The sequence below is a fragment of the Eretmochelys imbricata genome, chromosome 3, assembly GCF_965152235.1.
Source record: "Eretmochelys imbricata isolate rEreImb1 chromosome 3, rEreImb1.hap1, whole genome shotgun sequence".
Taxonomy (NCBI): Eukaryota; Metazoa; Chordata; order Testudines; family Cheloniidae; genus Eretmochelys; species Eretmochelys imbricata.
Genome location: NC_135574.1, coordinates 83,920,850 through 83,933,885, shown reverse-complemented (window position 1 = coordinate 83,933,885; position 13,036 = coordinate 83,920,850). Strand labels below are relative to the sequence as shown.

At 45.5% G+C, this 13,036-nt stretch overlaps 1 protein-coding gene across 1 annotated transcript in view; it reads left to right on the top strand.

Annotated features, from left to right (window-relative positions):
• Positions 1-13,036, top strand: part of AK9 (adenylate kinase 9) — a 226,801-nt gene that overhangs the window by 178,297 nt on the left and 35,468 nt on the right. The gene's annotated exons all lie outside the window — the stretch shown is intronic.

Sequence of the window (13,036 nt, the reverse complement as noted above, 5' to 3'; positions counted from 1 at the left end):
ATATCTGTGTTCACCATCTCAACCCTGTCCCCACTCCTCAGGAACGAAGGATATTCTTGTGGTTAAGCCTTGGACTGGCACTTGGGAGATACGGGTTCAGTTCTGTTCCTAGTGCTGACAGACATCCTGTGCTAAAAGAAAAAGGAGTACTTGTGGCACCTCAGAGACTAACCAATTTATTTGAGCATAAGCTTTCATGAGCTACAGCTCACTTCATCGGATGCATACTGTGAGAACTGCAGAAGACATTATATACACAGAGACCATGAAACAATACCTCCTCCCATCCCACTCTTCTGCTGGTAATAGCTTATCTAAAGTGATCACTCTCCTTACAATGTGTATGATCATCAAGTTGGGCCATTTCCAGCACAAATCCAGGTTCTCTCACCCTCCGCCCCCCCTCCCCCCCCACACAAACTCACTCTCCTGCTGGTAATAGCCCATCCAAAGTGACCACTCTCTTTACAATGTGTATGATAATCAAGGTGGGCCATTTCCAGCACAAAGGGGGAGGGTGAGAAAACCTGGATTTGTGCTGGAAATGGCCCACCTTGATTATCATACACATTGTAAGGAGAGTGATCACTTTAGATAAGCTATTACCAGCAGAAGAGTGGGATGGGAGGAGGTATTGTTTCATGGTCTCTGTGTATATAATATCTTCTACAGTTTCCACAGTATGCATCTGATGAAGTGAGCTGTAGCTCACGAAAGCTTATGCTCAAATAAATTGGTTAGTCTCTAAGGTGCCACAAGTACTCCTTTTCTATTTGCAAATACAGACTAAACACGGCTGTTACTCTGAATCCTGTGCTAAGTGACTCTGGCAAGTCACTTGGCTCCTGTGCCTCAGTTCCAGTGATGATTTTATGTCCTATCCCTTCCCATCCACTCCTTGTCTGTTTAGATTGTAAAGTCTTCAGGACAAGTGCTGTTTTTATAGTGCCTAGCATAAGCAGTTCTGATGGTGGTTGGGGCCTGTAGGTGCCACTATAGTACATATAATAATTCTCCTTATGTCTCTTACACTGAGAAATCCAATCACTGATGCAGTGGGAGGAATCTCAGGCTCATTTAATATAATGCTCCCATTATATATCTGGGTACACAATAAAATAGAATCAGCTGGTATAAAACTCCCCATTTGCCACTGGGAAATACCGTATTCACTGTTCCCACCTCTCATATAAAAATAGTAATTGTCAGTGCAGCCGAGTATCAGCCATCATACTTCTGGAGAGGTAAACAGGGAACAGAAATGCAATGAGGCTCTATATTGGGTGCTTTTTCTGCCCCTTTCAATACAAGCAGTTAGATTTCTTAATGTTAGGGCTGCTCTTTAATATGTGACTAGTATAGGCAACTTTCATGATTTGGAAAAAATACAGAAAGTCAAACATTCCAAGGAACCCCTTGACAGACTCATCTCTGCTTTAGTCATACAATTATATGATTCTAAAGCTTGCTTTTAAAATATTTTTTTCATTGGTGTTTTAAAGATATGGGACTAGATTCACCTGTCCACTCTAGTTGCTTTGCTAGTTAACAGTTTATTTGAAACTAGTGTAATTAAAAGATAAAAAATACAATTAATTCTTCTTCAAGTGAAGGTCCCTATGGGTGTTCCACTTGAGGTGCACATTTGCTCCACATGCCTGGGACCAGAAGATTTTTAACATAAGAACAGCCATACTGGGTCAGACCAAAGGTCCATCCAGCCCAGTATCCTGTCTGCCGACAGTGGCCAATGCCAGGTGCCCCAGAGGGAGTGAACCTAACAGATAATGATCTCTCTCCTGCCATCCATCTCCACCCTCTGACAAACAGGCTAGGAACACCATTCCTTTTTGCTGGCAGTGTCATTGGTCTACACCTGAGCCCTTCTCCTCTTCATGCTCTGAACCAAGGGCATAAGAGACCATGCGAGCTAATGGCTTCTCCAGTTCCTTTCTCTCACCCTTGATCTGAGAAAGAACCTATTTAGTGGCTGCAGCATTAGCTAGCATTCCTGTTCAAAAACTGTAGTTAGTTGTAAATAGTTTTAAAACCTGTTTTTAACTAGTTTCTAGTTAGAGTAGTTTAGACACCCCCAAAAAACTTCCCTTGTACATTATGCTACCAGTAGTACCTCAGAGTTACAAGCTGACCAGTCAACCATACACCTCATTTGGAACTGGAAGTATGCAATCAGGCAGCAGCCGAGACAAAAAAAAAAAAAACACAACCAAAAACCAATACAGTACAGTAGTGTGTTAAATGTAAACTACTAAAAAAAATAAGGGGAAAGCAGCATTTTTCTTCTGCATAGTAAAGTTTCAAAGCTGTATTGTCAATGTTCATTTGTAAACTTTTGAAAGAACGACCATGTTTTGTTCGGTTAAAAACATTTTAGAGTTATGACCAACCTCCATTCCCGAGGTGTTCCTAACTCGGAGGTTCTACTGTAGTACGCCAGGATCCCAGTATTCAAGATCTGCCTGGCCTGCCTTTGGGCTTTCCCAGTCAGCAACAATCATGGCATGAATACATGCTTAGAAGAAGATTCCGGATGGACTGTACAATATGGGGCCCCAGTCCAATCCTGACCCATTAGACCTCCGTGTACATTCACAGGCACTGGGAAATGCCCCTTTGAACATAGTGATCTCGGGTTCCAAGGATAATGAGAGCAGGGCTAAAGACCTTTCCAAGCAGAGAGATGAGGAAGGTAAGACCAAACACTCTGTGATGGAATGCTAAAGGTATATTATAATGTACAGCCAGTAGGCAGCGCTGTGTATAATCTACACCTTATCTGAGCTGGCCACAGCCATACCTGGGAATGCGTTAAAGTATCTGAAAGAGAACACATCTTTTGTATCTGTTTCCATGATAGAAGTTCTATAGCCAGTCCAAATCTGATATTTAATCCTGACCTGCTAGCAGCAGCCCTGCAACCAACTATGTATGAGGAATATATGACAAACACTCTTAAAAGAAATGTGAGATATCCCCCTCTCTAAGTCTTCATCCATACAGAAGACTTCCTCTCCAACAAATCATGTGGACTCCACACACCATTACAAGAGTGTCAGGCGCTCACAAGGAGCACAGTACTGATTTTGCAGTACAGAGAGGCAAAAGTGCCCCAAAACCATCCTTAGCCAAAGGGGTGGGACCATCCTAGGACAGGCAAGGTACCAATGTTAAGAAAAAAGGAGTCATCAGTACCAAAGACCATGGTCCATATGAAGCCAGTACTTCTGGCACCACCAAGGGACAGAAATCCAGTCCACTCTCCAGAATCAGGGGCTAGAGAGTGTACTGTCCAAGAGGACCTTATTATCTATGCTGCCTATGCTGTTTGATCCAGTCCTGACTGGAGATGTCCTCACACCATTGGTTCACTTTTGACTGGTACCGTTGACCAGTCAAGGCATAATAAAACCACCAGTACCACCCATCAATATAAAAGCCTCCTTTTCTGCAGCCCAGCATCTCCCCAATTCTGGACATCTGGGCTTCTCCCCTCCAATCTGCAGCTCATGCAGGCATATCAAAGACTTGGTTCCACATGCCCTGCTACACCGCCTTTGTTCCCACTTGCCACCAGATTCTCTGTCTCTGTGGCAGCAGTCAGTTGACAGTTACACTGTTCCTGCTCCTTTTATTTCTACTTTTATTTTTTCCACTTTTTTCAGGCCCTGGTGAGCTATTCTATTTCAGGATTCTTTCCTCCTCCCTCGGTCAGTCTTAATCTTAAGTTTAATTCACCCTGAGACTCTGCTGCAGCATCTCCCTGCATCTCCTCTGTCCCTATCCAGGCATGGCAGAGAGGCCAAGAAAGTACCAGATCAAATCCAAGCAGTACTCTATTTGTGAGGTAGCCTTCCTGGGTTCAGAAGTCTATAGGCTGTGCCCAGGCTGCACCCAGCTAGCTGACCCTAACTCTGTTAGTTCTTGCAGCTAGGAGTTGGACAGGCATATGGGATCCCCTACTCACCAAAGCAGCCACAATTCCAGTGTGAAAAAAAATGGATCAGGAAGCACAGGGTAGAGCAGGGAAAGTCTCTGTAGATGACGAGAACTCCAGGCAGCTGACTCGGGGAGTAAGTCCCAGGGGATCCCTGTAGAACAGAGGGGAGGCTTGTGGGACCACAAATTCTCTGTGTCTTAAAGTGGGTCCTGAATACCCTTGGTAAAGAAGCAGGACTCTTAAACAGCTCCCCCTTCCCAGTTCAGCCAGAAAGACTCTAGTAGCAAGTACCCCCCTCACCCTCTTGGGGGAATGGGACCCAGCATGGGAGGACTCAGAGGGAGAACTTTTCAGAGGGCTTCAGGCACTCTGAAAGGCAAACTGCAAAAAGCATCACCAAAGTGTCAGGGAGCGCCTACTCCTGCAAAGCATGCAAAAAGAGCAAAGAAATCTAAAAAGGAAAAAAGGGGGAAAAAGCACAGAAAATCCAGGAGGTACAAGTCCTTGGATGCCTCTTCTTTCTCCCCCTCCTTCATTGAGGGCAAATCTACACTAAAGTGCTACATCAGCGCAGCTGTACTGGTGCAGCTGTACCACTGTAGCATGTTTGGTGAAGGCATGCTAAGCTGACGGGAGAGTGCTCTCTGTCTCCTGCCAACATAGCACAGGTATGGATAGTGTGAAACTTGCATCACTTGGGCGATGGGGGGAAGGGTTTCATACTCCTGAGTGACAAGAGTTAAATCAATTTAACCGATAGTGTAGACCTGCCCTGAGGAAGGTGAGGTATCAGACCCTGACTACAAACAAGACCAGGGGAAAACACAATATAGGGTTCCCCCCTGAGAAGTTTGAGGCCATGGGTAGAAAGGTTTTCTCCTTGATTCAAGTCCAACCTGAATAGGTTCCTGAGAGCAAGGCTCAGAGTAAATTTCTCTCCTTGAAATTCTCTGCTGAATATTTCCCCTGCACTCCTTCTAGTATGTGATCAGGGATGACTGGAACAGACTGATATGGGCAAGCACATTAATAAAAATGACCTCCAGTTCTATAAGATACAGGAATCAAAGCCCCCTGTCACAGAGACCTGCAGGTAGACATAGTTGTAGCATCTCTAGCAAGGGATATGATCATTCCCTCAGAAGCAGAGTTCTACCCTAAGGAACCAATAGATAGAAATTGGAGGCCATTTTTAAGAAAGATTTTGAGCCCTCCTTGGACACCCTCAGAGCATCCCTAACAGCTACCTGCTTTGCAAGGGATTTGTCTTCTGACTGGAAGATCTCAGAACCCTAAAGGACAGAGATTTTCTTTAAAATGGAGCCAAATTCAAGACAGTTTCCCAAGCAACAGCATTTGTAGCTGATGCCTCAATGGATGCAATGAAGTTCTCAGCCAGGGTCATGGCTTCCAGCTTCATAGCCAGGCATCACCTAATGGCTCTAACCCTGGAAGGTGGATATACACTCTAAGAAGATCCCATGCTCGACCAAATTTAAAGGTTCATTCTTTTTGGAGGGAACAGCTAGACAAGGTAGTGGCTGACAATGTAGCAGAAACCAAACAGTCATTCCCATCATCACTAAGTGCTCTCAGGAGGGAATACAGACTTGCCTTCAGACAAAGGTGCTCTTTTCATCTCTTGTCCTCACAGAGGTATCAGTGAAGGGACAACAGATTCTCCAAAGGAAAATCTTGGAGCCAACTTTCATGGAAGAAGCTCTGCACCTTCCAATGCCACTTCATGACAAAGATCGCACAGGCCAGGGCTGAAGCTAGGAGGCAGAATTTCCTATTTCACAGAAGAATGGTTTGCATCAACCATGGACACATGGGTGAGGGAAATAGTGAGCCACGGATAATCCCTCAAGCTGCAAGCTCCACCCCATCTGTTCTTCAACCAGTCTCCCATCTCCAACGACCCCATAAAGTGTGATCTGTTCCAGAACAATATATCTCATCTTCTGGATATTAGAATGATAGCATTCCCTCCGAAGATAGATTCCTGGAGTTCTGCTTCATATTCTTCATTGTTCAGAAATGCAACAGGGCAATCACAGCCACTCTCGACTTAGAAAGTCTCAACAACTGGGAGGGTATGGTGGGGATTTGTGGTCCCACAAGCCTCCTGGCTTTGTTCTATGGAGGTCCCCTGTGACTTACTCCCCAATCAGCTGTCTGGAGTCCTCCTTGTCTTCAGAGCCTTTCCCTGCTCAGTGCTTCCTGGTCCATTTATTCCATGTTGGAGTTGTGGCTGCTTTGGTGGGTAGGGATCCCACATGCCTATGTGACTCATAGCCCTGAGAACTAATTGAGTTAGGGTCAGCTGGCAGGGTGCAGCCTGAGCACAACTTACCATCTGCTGAGTCTGGTAAAGCTGCCTTACAAATGGAGCACTGCTTGGATTTGACCTGAGCCAAGACTTCTGAGGTTTGCTTGTGGCAGGAAAAATTATTAGCACAGAACATTCCCATTCAGCCAGTTCTCTGCCCACAGGATCTTTACAAAGATGGTGGTGGTGATTATAGCTAGACTCACGTCACAGGTACCCACCTGTATCCCTTCCTAGATGACATCCTGATCAGAGCTCCATCTCAGGCCACAGAACCACAACTCAGGCACTGAATCTCCTGGAAGTGCATGGCTTCATCAGTCAAGAAAAGTTACTTGATTCCATTGACCAGGATAACTATGGGAGTAGATATAGAAAACTAACAAAAATCTATCCATTACTCTAAAGGTTCTAGAAAAACCTAGGATCTTACCACCATGTTCCAGAGCTGCAGGAGGCCTACCAAAGCACTGTGTCTTCAATTACTAGGATTTCTCACATCATGTATAGGGATCACTCTATGGGCATGATTAAGTCTTTATCGTAAAAGTGGGGACCACTCCCCAGAATACATGAAAGATCAAGTATAGGTCTCAGTGCCAGGGTTCAGCCCCCTAAAATGGTGGTCAGCCCAAGGCAACATTTGCAGAGGCATGCCAGTATGTCTTCTAGACCCTCTACTTCTTACAACTGATGCCAGGCTGACAAGTGCACTTGGGGACCCAAATGGCTCAAGAGCACAGAAGAAATAGCTCACAGCATAAACTTTTTAGAGCTGAGAGTGGTCAAGCTGGCTGGACGACAATGTCAGATGTGTCTAGAGGAGAGCCGCATCCTGGTTCAGTCTGACAACATGACCACAGTTGCATATGTGAACTGTGGGGGAGCAAGGAGCCCACACTACACATGGAAGCAATGGAAATAATGAGGTGGGCAGGGAAGCTTCTCCTTTCCCTCAGTGGGATCCACATAAAGGGGACTTGAACCAAAGGCAGTTCATCAGTTACAGGATCAACAACTCTGATTGAAAATTTCCTGATTCAGGTACCAATCTCATTGTTCAGATGTTTGGCCACCCTTCAGCCAACCTGTCTGTTAATCGTATGAACACAAAGAGACCAAAATACTTCACCAGGGAGATGGACCCCAGATCCATGGGAACCAGATACTTTATCACACAGATGGCTGCAGATGACCATGTTCTCTTCCTGTTCCTACTAAAGTTGGTCCAGAAAATAAAGTGAGAGCAGGCCATAGGATCATAGAATATCAGGGTTGGAAGGGACCTCAGGAGGTCATCTAGTCCAACCCCCTGCTCAAAGCAGGACCAATCCCCGATTTTTGCCCCAATCCCTAAATGGCCCCCTCAAGGATTGAACTCACAACCCTGGGTTTAGCAGGCCAATGCTCAAACCACTGAGCTGTCCCTCCCCTTACCTCCCCATTGGCTGAGGAGACCTCGGTTTTCTGACTTGATATTACTGAAAATGGAGCCTCCATTTTAGCTTTCATCAGGACTGGGCATTCTCACAAGGTCCTTTTTCTCCACTCGGATCTGACCTAGCTTCAACTGGCAGCCTAGCTATTGTGAGAGAAGAACTTGTATTGCTGGGCCTGTCCTCCAAAGTCATCAAAACCGCTTTCATCTGGGAGAATACTGACAGAGAATATTCCTCTATCTGGTCCAGATTCAGTAGCTGGTGCCAAGAACACAGTGCCAGTCCCAGAAATCCAGAATCCCAGCCATTTTGGATTTTCTCCAAGAAGGTATCAATAGAGGTCTTCAGCCCAGCACCATAACACAGGGGTTCTCAAACTGGGGTTGGGACCCCTCAGGGGGTTGTGAGGTTATTACATGGGGGGTTGCAAGCGGTCAGCCTCCACCCCAAACCCTGCTTTGCATCCAGCATTTATAATGGGGTTAAATATATAAAAAAGTGTTTTTAATTTATGGGGGGGGGTCACACTCAGAGGCTTACTATATGAAAGGGGTCACCTGTACAAAAGTTTGAGAACTACTGCCATAGCACGTCAGGTGTCTATTCTTCGTAGCATTCTGTTCATAGGATCCTCTGGCTCCCTAGCAGAAAACCCCCAGTAACCAGGTTTCTTAGAGCAGTCTGGCTATGTAGGCCTGCGGACAGACCACTCTTCCCTAAAGGGGACCTACCACACATGCTTAGAGCCTTGATAAGTCATCCCTTTGAACCTCTGACTTCAGGACCAGCATTCTACCTGCGCTTCAAAACTTGCTTTCTGATAGCCATCGCATCTAGCAGGCAAGTGTCAGAGCTGGCAGCCTTATTTATGAAAGTATGTATTCATGAGAACTCCAGAATCATTTCTTGCTAAGATGAACTCTTCCTTCCACCCTTCCCAAGATGTTGTTCTTCCCAAGACCAGAGCATCAGACTGAAAAAATTTGGCACACCTTAGATGTCAGGAGAGCTCTCTACCTCAAATCCATGAGAAGGCCAGGAGTCCTATTCATGTCCTTCCATTCAAAATACCAAGGACTCATGAGTTTCCACATTTTCCACTGCTAGATGGATTAGGCTATGCATTGTGGAGATTTACAAGCCCTTCCTGTTCTGGAAAGGATCAAAGTGCGGTCCACAAGGTCCCTAGCAACCTCATGGAGGGCAGAACAAGCAAGTGCATTCACCTTGGAAATATGCAAAGTGAGCACTTGGTCAACAACTAACACTTCATTATGCACGATAAGGTGGACTTTGTCATCTGCAGAAGCCTCATTTGGCAAGAAGGAGCTGCAGACAGTGGCCAAAAAATAATATTGCCCTTTGATTAGTTCTTTCAAAGTGAGGGTACCTTCTCTGTCTTACTCCTGAAGACATCTTCCATAACTCTCTTTATATCTGTTCACTGCTTCCTACTTCTCATATGTTCCGAACTGTGGGAGATACTGGGTTGCAGAATGGAAAAATTTATTACTGATAATTTCCTTTCTGGTAGCAGTCTCTTCCACAGTCCTACCCACCCTAGATGGCTCCAGGGCCTAAGGTCAGATATTATGTGGGATCATCATCATGTGGCTATTTTGTCTACTGTACATAGTTTGTTACCTCTGGAGTATTTGTTGTTAATATTGTTGTATAAGTTTTTCATAGTTTTGGAATAACTCAGCTGGCGGCACCTAGGAGGAAAGAGAGATGGCCAGGATGTGCCAAATCTTTGATCCACGTGCATGAGCTGCAGAGTGTGGGAGAGTAGCCCAGATGTCTGAAATTGTGGGAGACACTGCTAGCAGAAAGGAAATCAGTAAGAAATGTTCTGTTCCTCCAAGGAGCTTGGATACAGTGGGAGAGCTTCACCACCCAATCAAGACATGGGATCAGCCCCAGCAGAGGCTCCAAGATCTTGTGGTGCCCGTCCCTTGCTCATAGGAGGGACTACCCAACTCAGGACCAGTGGTACGCTTCTCCATGGAGACTGCCTCATTTCCCCTATGACTCTTCACACTGGCATTACTGGGTACACACCAGCAGTCAAGACAAGCTCTCTCTTTCAGACAAGAACCTCAACCCTCTCAGAAACAATCTAAGGAAGAGCAATACCCTGACCAGGAAGAACTGCTCACCCCAGTGAAGTTATCATTGTTGTCCCCAGATTAGATGGTTGCACCAGCCTCACTGCTACCATCTAATGACTACAGACCTGGGACCTCCTCAGAAGGATTGCAGATTCATTCCAAACCACCTGGAGGAAGTATAGGATATCCCTCATAAGCTACTGAATGTCCACCAGGGTGTTGGTACCAGTCAGGTGGCACTGCCTATTAAATTAGGCCATTTTAGAACCAGCCAAGATGATCTGGCATACTCCAGCCACATGTGCTCCCATTCTGAAGAGAACAGAGGAGAAATATTTTGTGCCATCGAAGCAGGCAGATACTTAGTCTCACACCCTGCTCTGAACTCTTGACTGCTGCAAACGGTCATTAAAAGAAACAAGCAACATCACGCCAGACCTACACTCACTGATAAGGAGACTAAACCTTGAGACTTCTTTGGAGAAAAGAACTTCACTAAAGTGAGTTTACAGTTTTGCATTGCAAACTACCAAGCTTTAGTGTCAAAATATGATTTTAATAATGACAGTTGGTTCTCAGAATTCACTAACAAACGCCTTCAAGAAGCTGGATTTCAGTTCACAGCAATTATCAAAGATGATAAATTTCTAGCTAAATTAGCCCTCAGGGCTCACTGCATGCAGCAGGTACAGCCTCCTGCTCAATGGCAAACTCCATGGTCATGAGAAGGGCTTCCTGGGTTCAATCCCATCCACTGTAAAGAATCTGCCTTTTGAATGAAAACCTACTTAGTGAGAAGACTGATAAATTATTCCATTCCCTCAAAGACTCAAGAGCAACCCTTTGCTCTATCTCAGGGAACGGCAACCTTTGGCATGCAGCCTGTCAAGGAAGTCCGCTGGCAGGCTGGGACGGTTTGTTTACCTGCAGCGTCCGCATGTTCGGCCGATCGCAGCTCCCACTGTCTGTGCTTTGCTGTCCCAGGCCAATGGGGCTGCGATCAGCTGAACCTGTGAATGCTGCAGGTAACAAACTGTCCACGCCCACCAGTGGATTTCCTTGATGGGCTATGTGCCAAAGGTTGCCAATCCCTGATCTATCTGTACCCCAGCTCTGTGGAGGAAATACCCCAGACTCAATCTTACAAAGTCAAGCTACATAACCATTCTAACATCAAGGAGCCTATAAACCACATAGGAGACGCCAGTGAACGCAGCATAGTAAACACAAGGTTCCCCCCTGCATTCTCCTTTCAGCCTCAGCCTCCTACCAGGTAATCCTTTTGACAGGACTTTTGAATGCTGAAAATTAGTCTCCTTGCCACATTTACCTGTTCAGGACTCCCTTACCCCATTTGGTGGCCCCCTAGCTTATTTCCCCCAGGATTTGCACAATATCACACCAGACTGATGGGTTCTGGAGATAATCAGTTTCTCTCCCTTGTCCCCTAAAGCCTTCTTCTGAGGCCTCCTTCATGGACCCTTCACACAACAGGATGTTCAGACAAGCAGTAGATTCCCTGCACCATCTGGGAGCCATAGAACTGGTACCTATTCAGCACAGGGCAAAAGGATTATATTTGATATATTTTCTCATCTCCCAAGAATAGAGAAGGCTGGAGTCCCATCCTAGATCTCAGATAGTTTAACATCTTTATCCACTGCTTTAGGTTCAGAATGGTCACCCTGGTCTCTATAATCCCCTCACTAGCTAAATGTGATTGGTTCACAGCTCTTGATTTCAAGGATTCTTATTTCCACATAGACATCGACCCTGCAGACCAGAGATTTCTGAGATTCACTGTGAGCCTTGACTGTTACCAATACAATGTGCTCTCCTTTGGCCTCTCAATGGCACCGATGATATTCACCAAGGTATTATCAGTAGTGGTAGCTCACCTCCTTTGTCAGGGTTCATCATTCCCTACCTCGATGACTGCTCATGAGGAAGTCACATCAAGAAGTATGGATGACAACCTTGTCCTTACTCATACTCTGACACTCCTCAGGGGTCCAGGTAAATGTAGTTAATTTAGTTCCACAAAGAGGAGAGATTTTATTGGAGCAATGCTAGATTCAATCAGAGCTAAAGCAATACCTACCTCAGGAAAGATTCCAGGGTATAAGGGTCCTCATCACTCAGTTGTGGCTGAACCCTCAGATGACAGTTCAAACCTGTCTCATCCTCCTAGGTCACATAGGTACATGAAGCTATGTGACACCCTTTGCCTTCAGTGTCTACAGGCTTGGTTATGGACAGTCTACATGTCAAGCAAGCACAGTCTGGACATACTGATCTTGCTCCCCTACAGAGTTCTGGCTTCTCTCTCCTGGGAGAGAAAACAGGGAGACTGTGTGCATGGGGTTTCCTTTTATCCTTCCCGCACCCACAGAAAAACTGATTACAGATGCTCCCTTACCAGAGTGGGGAGCCCATCTGGATGGGCACATAACATAGGCTATCTGGACCCACCAAGAATCCCAGTTGCACGTAAACCTTCTAGGGCTGTGTGCACTGCATAAAGCCTACAAACAATTTATACCATTTATTTGGACCTTACACATTCAAGTCATGTCAGAGAAGGTCAGTGTTAGGGGTTCACAACACGTTAGCAGCCAGCCTCAGACATTTCTCCAGAAACAAGTAGGAGCTACATGACTCAGTGGTAAGAGCATTTTTCAGCAGTGGGAATTCCTGCCTTGGGATCTCTTTGCATCTCAAGAGAACAAGAAATGCTGGATCTATTGGTCCAGGACAGCTCAGGCCACAACTCTAGAGGGGATGCATTTCTATTTCAGTGATTGGTACAAATGATGTACGCATTTCCACATATGCCTTTTACCTCAGTTCAGAGAAAGATCAAACAAGATGGAGCATCAGTGATTCTGATTTCTCCCTGGTGGTCTAGACATTTCTGGTTCCTGAGTGTTCTCCAGATGTCCTCACATCCATGCCTCCACAATCAGCTGTTCTCAGCCCAACTGACTCAGGACAAAGGCAAGATCAAACGTCCCAACCCAGCATCACTCCATTTAACAATGTAGTATTTGGACGGACGACAGATCTAAAAAAGGTCATATGTGGAGGCAATACAATCCATCATTAACAATAGTAAGAAGCAAAAAGAAAAGGAGTACTTGTGGCGCCTTAGAGACTAACAAATTTATTTGAGCATAAGCTTTCGTGAGCTACAGCT